This window comes from Spermophilus citellus (genome assembly GCF_964194105.1).
Source record: "Spermophilus citellus genome assembly, chromosome: 1".
Lineage (NCBI taxonomy): Eukaryota > Metazoa > Chordata > Mammalia > Rodentia > Sciuridae > Spermophilus > Spermophilus citellus.
Genome location: NC_138182.1, coordinates 273,988,266 through 274,002,510, shown reverse-complemented (window position 1 = coordinate 274,002,510; position 14,245 = coordinate 273,988,266). Strand labels below are relative to the sequence as shown.

Below are 14,245 nucleotides of genomic sequence, written 5' to 3'. Positions count from 1 at the left end.
CATAGAAATAGACTGGTTTTTTAAAAAAATATAATTTAGTTATACATGGGCACAATACCTTTACTTTGTTAATTCATTTATATGTGGTGCTGAGGATCAAATCCAGTGCCTCACATGTGAGGGACAAGCGCTCTGCCACTAAGCCACAACCCCTGCCAAGAAATAGAGTGGTTTAAAAAATGGAAAGGAAGAGAGATTATTTTTACATTTCACAAATGTCACCATAGGTTATGTGAAATCAGTATAGATGGTTTGTATAACAAAATAAACTCCCTCCACATTTAATACACAAAAAGTAAATTCTAATCTATCTTTAGGGAAGAATGTAATTCAAAAACATGTACACTTGTAAAAGGAGTTCAACAAAAAGTTATTTGTTGATGAAAATAACAATTTATTTCATCTGGAGAGAATTCGGTCTTCCCTGGACAGGAACAAGGGCAGCTTTAGTGATGGGGCAATTCTTCTCTGGGATCCTAACTTCAGATCATTCCCATTGCTGAAACTTTGCTTTCCAGTGTTAGGGCAAGATGGGCTTGACTATTGTTCTCATGATTTCTAAACTTTTAATTTTTGTACCAGCATTGAACCCAGGAGAGATTAACCACTGAGCCAAAATCTAGCCCAGCCGTGTTTTTTTTTTCTTTTTTATAGTTATACTTGGACACAATACCTTTATTTTATTCAAGTATTTTTTTGTTTTGTTTTGCTGAAGATTGAATCCATTGCCTCACTCTTGCTAGGCAAGGGCTCTACCACTGAGCCAGAACCCAAACCCTTAGCCCAGATGTTATTGCTCAACTTTTTGCTTTTAAGAAATAGGCCAGAAAGAAGTCAGGATCTCTGAGGGGTACAATCATTGGTGTCCCTACCTCTAGAACTAGAAGTGATAACTGTGCGTCCACCTCCCTTTAAAGCATAGTTTCTTCCTCATGAAATTGGAATTTCTGTTTATAAAGCATTCACACTCACACACATAAAGTATCCACAGTGATATGCTTAATCTGTGTTGCCTTATTGGGTTTCTCTTCCACTCTCTCCCCTCAGCTCTCAACAACTTGTGTTCTGTGGCTCTGGGGATCAGAGCCTGCAGCCCACCAGAAAAACGCTCAACCTCTGAGCTGGACCCTCAGCTCCCATATTTGCTTTCAAATTATCTTATCTTATGTATTTATTTATTTATTTATTTTGATGAGATGAGAGAGAGAGAGAGAGAGAGAGAGAGAAATTTTTTAATATTTATTTTTTAGTTCTCGGCGGACACAACATCTTTGTTTGTATGTGGTGCTGAGGATGGAACCCGGGCCGCACGCATGCCAAGCCAGCGAGCTACCACTTGAGCCACATCCCCAGCCCTATCTTATGTATTTCTACCAACTGTTGGAGAGTCACTGAGATATAACTACCTACCCTACATACCTACATTGCAGAGAAGGCAGATGTTTAGCATGTGACAGGACACTGATGAACAGTTTACCTCACTTTGGAAATTTGAATTTCTATGATGCTAATGATCTCACACTTCCCTGTGCTCTTCCTCAGGCCTCAGGTCCAAGACTAGTATTTCCTCTCTCGACTTCAATACCACACAAAATTGGAATTCCAAAGGTGAAGGGAAAGGCTTTAATCATGTTGTAAATTTTAATAAGAGAAAAACCACAATTCTGAGTATATCAAAAGGAACACAGAATAGGATAAATTTAAGAAAGAGGTTTATCTCACTGAAGGTGTTCAGTCATTCATGAGAGGAAGAGAAAGGAAGGAGTGGTGGACACTGAAGAAACCTCAGGCCCCAAATGTCCAGGTGTTGGGAAAGAGAATGAAATGTTGGGGCTTCATAATTTTACAAAGACAGTGACAAAAAGTACCAATATCGACTTTCCATTAGGGAAAAACAGAATCAGGAGAAAGTTGTGAGGTGAGACCACCCTAAGCTCTCCACTCTCACTCTCTCCCCTTCTAGTTCCTGTGTCTTCCCATATTTTAAGAGATCTGCACTTTGAGGTGTGTGAGGCCTCTCTGCTCTGAAGCATGATAAGTAGAGAAGAGATCCTGCACCCCCTGTTCACTAGACCAAAGAAGTACACAGCCTCATCTGGGGTCCTAGCAAGTTCTTCCCAAGAATTATTTTCTAGAGCGTAAATGGAGACCATCTTTTGCCACTGAGTCCCCATCCTATAAAATCAATGGGTTTATACAAGTTTTCCTATAATAATGTCTTAGCACTGTGTTAATGTTCCACCCTGAAGGCATGGAAGAATCTTACACAAAATAGACTTTTGTTGAAATGAGATCCCTGGCTTTTCCTGTCAGCCAAGTACAATGCTGTATATTAGACACAGGATATGAAAGTGATATTAAACTAATTCTCTGAAGAAGGTCTGAAAGAGGGGCCTAGCAGGGAGCCTGGGACTGGAAATGTGTTCAGGGCTAGAGCTCTGGGTGAAGTTATTCAGCAGCCTCTGACCTCTGATCTTTGATCCTTATGCTTTGCTTCCCACTGAGGCTATGTCACCACAGAATCAACCCCCAACTCATGCCTTGTCCTTGAAGGATTAAGTTGCCCAAAACACTGAAAGAAGAAGCTACTTTTATGTGAACTTCTGCAGACTGTGAACTTCTGAGATCCTCCCCTTACACACTAGGAATAAAGTTCTGAACTACCTGAACTCAGGGTTCAGGGAATTGATTACAGTGAAAATTCTACCTTCTGAACCTGGCTACAGCCAAATAGAACTGTTTCCTTCCATCTTTAGTGCCCTGCTTGTCTGTCTTACAACACTCCCAGGATAACTCTTTCACTCTCTCTCATCCTCTACCCTCTCTTTCTCTCCTTGGAGACCAGGTCCTCAGGCTTGGCCATCACCATCAGCAGGGGGGGATCCTGGGATTTTCAAAAATTGTTTTAAACCTATCAATCAACAAAATCTATTCAAATGAACACTGTCATCCCAGATGATTGGATGTGCCTTTAGGATTAGGAGATCCTGCCTTCTGAAGGAATATTCCACCCCCCTGAGATCCTATCTCCACTCAACTTTACACCCTGTGGTTCCAATCAAGAGGAGCCCAAGAGAGTAGAAATGATCAGGCAAGGGGTCCCTGAAGACTTTTCCTCCTCTGAGAGGCTGCAGCTGTGGACAAACAATTGCCCTCCTGTGTGGGAGGCCTGGAATTGTGAAGATGAGGCTCCAAGGAACAGGTTCTGCCAAGCCCTAAAGGAAGCAGATTCTGGGCCCTGGCCTCTGCTTTTCTATCTCAGGCTGGGCTTCCTTTCTTGGGATCCCCAGGACTTCAACTGTGTAATACTTTTTAGACATTGTGGATTTGTCAGCTGGCCCTCACCCTTCCTTAGACCCAGATTGCCCAGCTCCTTGAGAAGAGGTACACAGCAGCCTGCCTCTCCAGGACAGATGTGTGAGACCCAGCAGTAGCCCCAAGTCCCCCTAGGAGAGGGGGATGTCTCTGAGAAACCCAGCTGACCAGTGTCCAGCCTGCCCCCATAGGCGGAGGAATCCCGAGATTGCCCATGGTCTTTCCAGAGTGTCCCTCTGTGAGTGCCAAGAGATACCACCCCAGGTCTGCAGGATGCTGCCTGATGTTCCCAACCATGCTCAGTGACTTTAGAATAATGGGGGCTCTGTACTGCTCACTGCCTGCCTTTGGCTTGAGAGCCATGAGGACTCTGTGAAAATGGTGCAATGGAAGACCCTCTGGGAAGAAAAACTATTAAAAAAAAAAACATTCCTCAGGCCTGGGGTTGTGGCTCAGCATTAGACCGCCACTCTAGCACACTCAGGGGCCCTGGGTTAGATCCTCAGTACCACATATGAATAGATATAATAAATGTATTCTGTCTAACTACAACTAAAAAAAAATAAGTATATTTTTAAAAATTTCTCAGTTTAGTAATCCTGTGAGAAATTTATGTTCTTTTGGATTTTCATGAAATTTTCTGTCCCATGTATGATAAAATTATAGAAAAAAATTGTTTTTCACTTGTGTGTTTGTTTTGGAGATATACAAAGGAAGGACTGGTTTCCTGGATGCCAGTATGGGTCCTGCCTGGGTGTCTTTGCTGGATATGGGATGGGTCCTGGGTCCCCTTTGCACAGAGGGCAGACAAGGTCCTCACTTGCCAGTTAATCCTGCCAGGTATAAATTCTGGTCAATGTTAATTACAAGTATTCTTAAACTCATTTCACTTCTGTAATTGTTCTGGGGACAAATAGCCATGCAGATTAATCCCAGAACTCTCTGAAAGTTTGGACCCTTCCCTCCATTTCCTAGAGTGAATTCCAGAAGTCTTACTTTTAAACCTTTGATAGACCACAGGGAGATATTTTACTTTGTCAGATTCAAAAAGAGTTTTCCAGGAAAGGCAAAACATGGTAAGCAATGGGTATTCCCAGAGAAACTGATAATCCAGATATGTGTTAGATATATTGATGCACCCTTCAGGAAGTACTTCAATTTTCTGCTTCCTTTTTATTTGTATTTTTATTTTTTAGAGTTGAATAGTGAAAATGCAATCAGGAAGAACCAGAGATGAAGGGCAGCCCCTAATTTAACACTTTGTTTCATGGTCCACATTTTCACCATCAATTGCAAAATACATTATTGACAGAAATATGAAATATTGGTACAATTGAAATATTCCTTGAATTTACACACTGACAGTACTCTATGAACCCACTTGCAAATAATCAGAGGTAGAACTAGGAGTAGAGTTCTATAATTTTTCCCCCTCCCATTGATCTTCAATTTTTTGAGTGAGACTGAGAGTAATTGGCAATGATTCTCTAACTACTTCTCTTAATCTTTCATGGAATTAACAGATGAAGCAATTATGTCCAGAACTTTTCCCTTATTGGGATATTTTTTTCCCTGCAGTGGTGGACACTGAACCCAGGGAGGGCCTCCTGCAAGTGCTATGTACCAATGAACTACATCCCCCAGACTCACCTTGTGTTTGATGACTGATTTAACCCCTGTCATAGTTGTAGAATTGTTCTGGTGTTCCTGTAGATTCAGTCTTGGTAGTCTTGGTTAATGTTAGCATTCCTTCAACTTGATGGGATTAAGGCATGCCAATGATTAAAAGAATTTTGGGTGTATCAATGAGGGTGTGTCTAGGAGTGACTGGCATGTGGGATAACAACTGAAGTGGAGACCCTCCCTAAAGTGGGTCAGCACCATCCAATAGGATGGAGGCTTGGATGGAATAAAAGGTGGGAGGACAAGGAAGCAGCAGCAGATGCAAGCTTGATTCTCCTAGAACAGGTTCTTGATTGCTGCTGCCATCACTTGAGGATATCTGACTCTTGCTTCTTCACTTTTCCAAAGTGGACTCTGCCAGGGATTGTCCAGGGAGTTTTAGAAGCCTTCTGTTCAGACTAGGGGAGCTCTGCTGATCTCTCTTGTTTAAGGGGCTTCAGCCACTTGTGCAGCCACTGGTTCCTCCAGCTCTACAGCCTGCAGACAGCCACTGGGGACTACCCAGCTTCTGGTCAAGTAAGTCAGTCTAACCAATCCCCTGTTTATAATCATTTACTGTTGATTCTGTTCCTCTCCAGAACCCTGACTAATACACCTTCCTGGTCTCTGTTTCTGCTTCATCCCATAAATTTTGGTCTAGTGTGTTCCCATTGTTATTAATTATCTATGTATTTGCTTGTATTCTTTGTGCTCTTTTCCTTGATCGGAATATTATTTTACATGTTTTTCTTTTGCTTTCCACAAATTTGTGAATTTTTACTTCCCTTTTTAATTATGGACTTCTAGCTTCATCCTAATGTGTGTTTAAAAGAAACTGACAGATATATGTAAAATATTTTTTTAAAAATCTCCAGTATGTGTATAACCCTGAGGCTCACCTTCCAGGAGGAGTAGGATAAAAATTATATAAGTGGAAGAAACGATTTTTAGTAGAGGGGGTGGAGAGAGAGAAGGGGAGGGGAGGGGGGGGAGGGGAGGGGGGATAGTGGAGAATGGGATAGACAGCAGAATACATCAGTCACTAGAAAGGCAATTTATAAATCAATGGAAATGTAACTGATGTGACACAGCAATCTGTATACGGGGTAAAAATGGGAGTTCATAACCCACTTGAATCAATCTGTGAAATATGGTATATTAAGAACTATGTAATGTTTTGAACAACCAACAATAAAATATTATAAAAAAAAAATCTCCAGTATGAGCAATAAATACATTTCGTGAGGGATTATGGCCTAATTCATTACAAAGAGCCCCCAGTCCTCCCATTATCATATTGGGGAGTCATTTCTCAAGTTATGAATTGGATGAAGTGAGGGATGAGGTGATAGATCAATCAGATTTTAGCACCAGATCTGAAATCCAGATTCATTTCCCATTTTTAAATTGCTTTTTGGAAGTACTCTTGGTCAAAAGCATTCTACCACATAGGCAGAGTTCAGGACGGAAAAGGGTTGCAACCAAACCATGTTGTGATAGTCTAGGTATTGTGCGGACAACCCTGTGAAAGCCAGAAGAAAAATGTCTAGTTTTCAGTGTCTTGTATGGAGCAAGACTTTGTATTACAGAGACTACCAGATAATTGTTGTTGTTGTTAATCTCATTAACTGAGCTTTGTAATGGGATTTCCTTTCAGGATTGAAGCAAGCACCACCCAGGTTCCCAGTCTGTGGGTGGAAACTCATTGGAGGCCAGAGGAGTTTGAGAACACCAATCCTGCTGCCTGCTGAGTCCCACATGCTTGGTGGTACCTGGTGTGAGGCCCACAACACCATGGAGCAGCACTTTCCCTGCGGTGTGCCACAGGGTTGGCATTCTGCAGACCAGGTGCCAGTTCTCCAGAGGCCTCCAACCCTGAGCTTAATATATCCTGGGCCCTTTCAGGTGCCATTCTATATCCAACCACCAGATATTTCCTATGACTGCCAAGACTTCCAGTTTGACCTGCACCCCACACCCCAAGGGCATTCTCTCTGGCATTGGTCATGGAGAGATGATTTTCCCAGAGCACACAGTACCTTGCACCAGGACAGAGAGCCTCGTGTCCTGGACTCAGCTTCTGCAACCCATAAGAAGCCCCAGGCACCCCCAGGAAAGTCAGGGGTCTCCAAGGTGCCCCAGCATCAGCCACCGGCGGGGGTTCCCTTGTGTTCCAGGTGCTCGGGTACCAGAGGTGTAGAGCCCCAGACCTCTGGTGGTGGTGGTGGTGACCCTTGTAAGAGTCCTCTTCCCTCTGGCCCCACCAGCAGCCAGGAGAACCGCCAAGGTTGTTGGGAGTGGATCCGGGCCCTTCTGCACAAGACTCCCTGAGGCTGCTTGAGTCTGCAACCTTTGGGACCCAGGAGAACTGAGATTTCCCCTGCACCCATGTTTAGAGGAGCATTTTGGAAGGGATCACCTAGAATTAAAGCTTGTGTTTCCTAGTCCACCATGGCGGCTTCATAGCTCCTGTGCATTTTTCTTCTGTTTTCTCAATAAAATTGTGCCAAAATGGAAATTCTTGGTTGACGTGTACTCCTCTTGGGGATATTGGGGAAAGAGGAGGCTCAGACCACTGGGTGGTGAGAGATCATGTCAATATCTAAGGGGTCAATTCAGAACTTAACGGGGCCCTCCCTCATTGTTCTTTCTCTGCTTATTGGCAGCATGAATTAGTGGTGTCTCCAGGTATCCAGCCACTGGTCTATTGTGTGTTCTACACGCACCGCATCTCCAAGCAGATATACAGCAGCCTGGAGAATCCAGATGAGAAATGATCTTCCTGTGTTACCCTGCCATCTATTTTCCCCAAGGCTATTTCAGGGGTGCCCTAACACCTTGCAGTTGTCTGTCACCTATGCCTGTCTTCCTTTCAAACCAACCCAAAATCTACTGCTTGTTGGGACTCAGAGTCTGCCTAGGCAGTCAAGATTCAAAGGAGTTGAAAAGCCAGAGAAGAAGATCAAGTCCAGCCAGCGATGGGCCCGCAATCTGCCCAGTGTGGGTCCCAGCAGCCACTAAACCCTTGACTGTGCTCACTGAGAGGCCTTTCAATGGACCGCAGCAGCTAGACCTCCAAACTCTGGACCTTGGTATTCACCCATTAGCAAAGATCCTCCAGAAGACTTTACCCAGAGGGTCCTAATGCCAGGGGGCCTCCAAGGAACTCTACTAAAGATGGCCTTCTTGAACCCTACTTTTCCTAGCATTTTTAAACTTTGAATTTGACATCATGTGACTTTAGTTTTTCACAACCTTACAAGGTGTATCTCCAGTAATTTTTAGTTCTCATTTTGAGATATGATCTAATAAAGTTGCTGAAAAGTCTCTTGCATTTCTTTTTTTTTATGTCAGAATTGAACTTAGGGGTATCAACCACTGAACCACATACCCAGCCCTATTTTGTATTTTATTTACAGACAGGATCTCACTGAGTTCTGTAGCACCTCATCTTTGCTGTGGCTGGGTTAAACCTCACAATCCTCCTTTCTCAGCCTCCACAGCCACTGGGATTAGAGGTGTGTGCCACCCTGCTTGCCTCCTCTTGAATTTCCAGTCCTTCTGTGTAAGCCTTCTAGGTCACTGAGATTACAAGTCTGTACTGTCCTGACCCACATGGCAGAATTTATATTTACAATCAATTGGTTATTCAGGGAGATAGAGAACTGTTTCTCAGTGATATTATGCAAAATATCAAAATATTGCTAAATTTTTGCTCCAGTAAAATAGCTGAGGAAAAAAAAATTACATAAATTAATTTTAATGAATATATAGCAAATAATTCTGTTATGCTCAAATGTGCTAACGTCTTCTAATGTATAATTCTGGGGAGAAAGTGGATTCAAAAAGGTGTGTTTTATAGCATCTATTTGACTAAGAAGGAAAGTAAAGGATGACTTCAATTTGCATCAGAATCTTTACACACCATAGTGTATAGGAGAATGAAGCAGTTTGGTTTTGAGTGAACTCGTGAGATGGCAGTTCCGTAGGTTTTTAAGTCCAAGTATAAAAGGTCAGTCCTTTGGAATGACAGTTCTGTTTGTCTTTGTTCTTGGTATTGGTGTCCTGGGTTGAAATTTCACCCTGAGTTTTTTGCATGCAGTCTCCCTTTGTCATTCTTGTTTCAGACCCAAGGGCTTCCTTTCTCCCTCTTTCTATTTCTTTCCCCTCCCTCCTCTCTCTCTTTTTTCTTCTTCTTCTTCTTCTTCTTCTTCTTCTTCTTCTTCTTCTTCTTCTTCTTCTTCTCTCTCTCTCTCTCTCTCTCTCTCTCTCTCTCTCTCTCTCTCTCTCTTTTTCAGATACTGCACACAACTTTGATTTATCCCAAGTTCCAGGATGACTACTGTGAGTCTATTACCAATGAAGCTCCAAGCACTTGAACTCTGTAGTTTCTTCTTCCTGAATCTTCTTCTGTTACCCTTTCTTTGCGCAATCTAGAGCTATATTCAGTGATGTCCTCCCGCCAACATTCACCCAGTTCTGACTGCTGACATCTTCTTGCCTAAAACTACATGAGTGTTTCTCCTGGAGCAGAAAAGTAATGCTATTGGGGGCAGTGTGGACCTGGAATCTGGAAAGCAGAGTTCAGATGACACTGTGTACCCAGAGTCCTTGACAGTTATTGTGCGAAGTGGAGCCATAAAGAGATGTTCTGAGGTCAAAGATTTGAAATCATAATTGAAGATTCAGCAAGAGAACAAATTGGGATGAGTATTAGGGAGAAAAAAATTGGATGTGAATGAGGCAGAGAGGAAATAAAGTACATAAGATGGATTGCTTTAGCTTTTGAAAGTACTAATTGTGGTGAGCTATTTTGCTGTGCTGCCTTGTGTGGGCGTGAGCCTAATTCTTGGGCTGAGACCCAGTTCTTTGTTTTCAGCCACTCCCTAGAATGGAATGTATCAATTGTCCAGCTCCTGGAACAAACTGTTTTCAAGAAGTGCTTGTTGTTTTGCACAAGCTGGAACTGGGTGTCTCTTGCCTTGTGTGCAAGTGCTGGGTCTATCATTCTATTGGCTGCTGCTGTGTTGCTATGCGCTCTTTGTCCAATGGTGTACGAGCAGGGCTGCAGTTGAAGTATATAAGGGGTGGTTTTTTCGGGCTCGTGGTCTTTCCTCTCATCTATACCTAATGGATGCTCCCAATAAAGCGTGTTAAAGAAGAATCCTGTTGTTGTCGTCATTCCTGCTGGCGGGTAGACGCGACAAGTGGTGCCGAAATCCCGGGAATTGTCATCTGTCGGCTACGAGGGGACCCCCGATATTTTGCGGGAGGATTCAGAACTTTACACGCGGAGCGGTGGCGCCGGTAAGTAATCCCCTGATCCGGTGGCTCTGGCTTAGTATAGTGCTCTATCATGGGTCAATATCAGTCTGTTTTCCTGAAACCACTAAAAGGGGACAGGAGATTTTGGTGGAGCATCAGGATACTGGGTCAGAGTCAGAGGAATCTAAGCAAGAAAGACATGAAACAAAACAAAAAAGGGGATCTAATGCAAAGTTAAGTGAAAATGCACTCAAGGAACAAAAGGACGTGACTCCAGCATTAGGAGCACGCCCGAAACTCTATCCAGATTTATCTGCCTTCTGTAAATTAAAGATAGTTGATTCAGATGAGTCTGAGTCGGAAGGTGAGTCAGAAGGCTTTACCCCAGAAGAAGAACAAAGCTTAGAGAAAATGGTGGCTGAATATGAGCATGGCCGCTATGACGCGGCAATGGCCGCCATCCTTCTTCCTCCGAAGCCTCCGGCATATTCTGTAGCTAAACAACTGTTGCCACGTAAAGGGTCTCCACCCACTGCTCCAGGCGGAGCTTGTGGCTTCATAAAACGCAGTACTTGGAGGAAGCTGGAGGAGGAGGGGGCATATCCTGTTGGTGCATATCCTGTCTTTGAGGATGCACAGGGACAGAGATATTTTGAGCCCATTCCTTATAAATTAGTTAAAGACATAGCTGAATCTGTCAGGACTAATGGTGTCACAGCATCTTTTACAATTGCATTGATTGAACGCTTATATCTTAATGCTATGGCACCAATGGATTGGTATCATTTAGCAAAGGCTTGTCTCTCCATGGGACAATATCTTGATTTTAAATCATTATACTTGGATGCCGCTATACAACAGGCTCATGCGAATGCGGCTGATGGTCAACAAGCCTGGGATGTGGAGATGCTGACCGGGACAGGTCAGTGGGCCCAAAATCAAAATGTTTATCCATTAGTAGTATATCAACAAATTAATATTTTGGCCTTACGTGCCTGGAAGGCTCTCCCCAGTAGAGGTGAAACAACAGGGATCTTACAAAAGTCGTACAGGGCCCAGCTGAGCCATTTTCAGATTTTGTCGCCCGAATGCTTCAAGCAGTTTCAAAAATTTTTGGGGACACCAAATGCTATCAAAATGAGACCTGGGCCACGATGTTCACTCGATTATTCCTTTCCGCCAGAGTTTACTCCTTGTCAGAGTCCTCTGGTTCCAGAAAAACAAGTTGCCCTGGGGTTCCAATTGTCCCCTCCCCTCAGGGGGTTTTCTTTTAATATTAGTGGAAATTCTACTAGGACAAATCTGGCAGGATGGCCTTGGTACTCTTGGGTATTATATAATGAGGTGGGAGCGGGAACAGACTTCTCCGCTATAGCCTATTTAAACGAGGGAGTTCATTGGATTAAAAATGTTTCTGGAAATGCATGTCAATTTGGGATCAAAAAATACTTATCAAATATCACTATCAATGAAGAATTTTATAATATTTCTTTTCCTGCTGCTGAAATATGTGTTCAGCTGCCATTCATGTTCTTACTTGTTAATCATACTGACAATTCTACTATAGTTATTTGTACTGTAAAAGAGTGTTATTTAACCCAGTGTTGGAATACTTCCTTGTCATTGGCTTTGGTGGTAAAGATTCCGACCTTTGTGCCCATGCCAGTTAAGACCGATCCTAATTCTTTTCCCCTGGTACAGTTGGTCAGGGAAAGGAGAGATTTCGGTATTACAGCTGCTTTGGTTACAGCTATTGTGGCGTCTGCCGCAGCAGCTACCACTGCAGCCATAGCTATGGCCTCTCAGGTACAAACAGCTCAAGTCATTAATAGTATAGTAGATCAAACAGCTAAAGCCTTAACTACGGTGGAAGAAATCAATAGACATCTTACTGCTGGTATTTACTTGCTTAATCAAAGAGTAGATATAATACAAGAACAAGTAGAGGAAGTTTATAAAATTACTCAGTTAGGATGTGTATCTCATTATAAGTATGTGTGTGTTACTCCTTTATATTACAATATGACTGCTTCCGTGGAACAGAGTAATAGATTATCTAGATTTTTACAGGGAAACTGGACCCAGGAAGGAGAGCGACTCACTCAAGAACTGCTGTCTCAGATTGCCAACTTAAATGGAACACGCGTGGAACCTCTTTCTGTTGCAGACTTCGCCTCCTGGGCTTCTTCTATATTTTCCTACTTTAAAGAGTGGGTAGGGGTTGGGTTATTTAGTGCTATGCTTCTTTGTGGCCTTGTCTTATGCCTTTGGATGATTTGTCGTATGCGACGCACGCAGCAGAGTGATAGAGTCAAGGTAGTTCAGGCACTTGCTGCACTGGAAGCTGGGGCCTCCCCACAAATTTGGCTAGCCAGCTTGGCAAAATCCTAAAACCCCTGTTTTGATGTGGATGGCCTTTGCACACCAAGTGACCTTGTTGTCATTGCACCTTGGAAGGCTTCCATGTCTTAGGAAGACAGCCTTTGCACTCTGAAGGGTAAATGTTGCCCATTGCACTCAGAAAGGTGACTTCCTTGTTTGGCCTTTGAATGCCACCCTTGATCGGAGGGGTCATCATGAGGACACTTCCTGGATCGGGAGAATTTCAAATGGCTCGAACAAAACAAAAAAGGGGGAACTGTGGTGAGCTATTTTGCTGTGCTGCCTTGTGTGGGCGTGAGCCTAATTCTTGGGCTGAGACCCAGTTCTTTGTTTTCAGCCACTCCCTAGAATGGAATGTATCAATTGTCCAGCTCCTGGAACAAACTGTTTTCAAGAAGTGCTTGTTGTTTTGCACAAGCTGGAACTGGGTGTCTCTTGCCTTGTGTGCAAGTGCTGGGTCTATCATTCTATTGGCTGCTGCTGTGTTGCTATGCGCTCTTTGTCCAATGGTGTACGAGCAGGGCTGCAGTTGAAGTATATAAGGGGTGGTTTTTTCGGGCTCGGGGTCTTTCCTCTCATCTATACCTAATGGATGCTCCCAATAAAGTGTGTTAAAGAAGAATCCTGTTGTTGTCGTCATTCCTGCTGGCGGGTAGACGCGACAACTAATTATTTATAATTAGATTATTAATGTCATTCACCCCAAATCAATTAGAATAGGGATGAAAATTATGGAACTCATCTCAAATTTCCACAAATACATAACACTACTAGCTTCTTCAGTACCAAAGATGAGCCTAGGCTCACTGATACTAGACACCAGGAAATTAAAACAAATTCACTTTTCAATAGCATAATAGAAAGAGTTGAAACTTTCATTACAGGGTCCAGGGATGTAGGTCAGTGGTGGAGCACTCACCTAGCATGCATGAGTCCCTGGATTTGATTTCTACAATATAAAAAAGAACATTTTCATTATAACCCATGTTGTAAAAATGTTGGCAAAGGACTGGGTTGTGGTTTAGTTTTAGAGCGCTTGCCTTGCACATGTGAAGCACAGGGTTCGATCCTCAGCAGCACATAAAAATAAATAAACAAAATAAAGATATTGTTTCCATGTACAACTAATAAACTATTTTTAAATAATGTTGGCAGAAAGATGTTTCTCAATACTGTTGTTTGAATGAAGTTGGTAGGATCCTTGAACATGCAACATAGCCATGTGTTTTAACGATTTTAAATATACTGTTTTGATATAGGAATTCCACTTTTACGAATTTATTGCACAGATTTATTCACAGAAACAAGAAACTCTATTAAGGAAAAAATAGTGTTCTTTCATAGTACAAGATAAAAATGATCCGCTTAGTTAGAAATGAGGCAACCTTTAGAATCCCAGAGGGAATAGATAGCATAGAGGTTCTAGGACATATTAAATCCCCTTATAGTTCCAAGAGGTAGAGAGCATTAAGGAATTTTATATATATGTAAATGTTTGTAGTATTGAAAATATGGCTCCCTATTGACATGGAATCATATAGATTTTAAATCTCAAAACAAAGATAATGGTGCTACACATTATTTACATTTTTGTGTAGGAATTTTAATAAAAAAGGTTTGA

General features: G+C 42.5%; 1 long non-coding RNA gene across 2 annotated transcripts; it reads left to right on the top strand.

Moving 5' to 3' along the window:
• Nucleotides 1–9,781: 9,781 nt before the first annotated feature.
• On the top strand, nt 9,782–13,152 carry LOC308655255. 2 transcript variants are annotated; one of them, XR_014023438.1, is made up of 2 exons: nt 9,782–10,284; nt 12,313–13,152. It is a non-coding gene; the product is annotated as an uncharacterized lncRNA (long non-coding RNA). The 2 variants fall into 2 exon arrangements; XR_014023439.1 differs by having other exon boundaries at nt 12,303–13,152.
• The last annotated feature ends 1,093 nt before the right edge of the window (nt 13,153–14,245 follow it).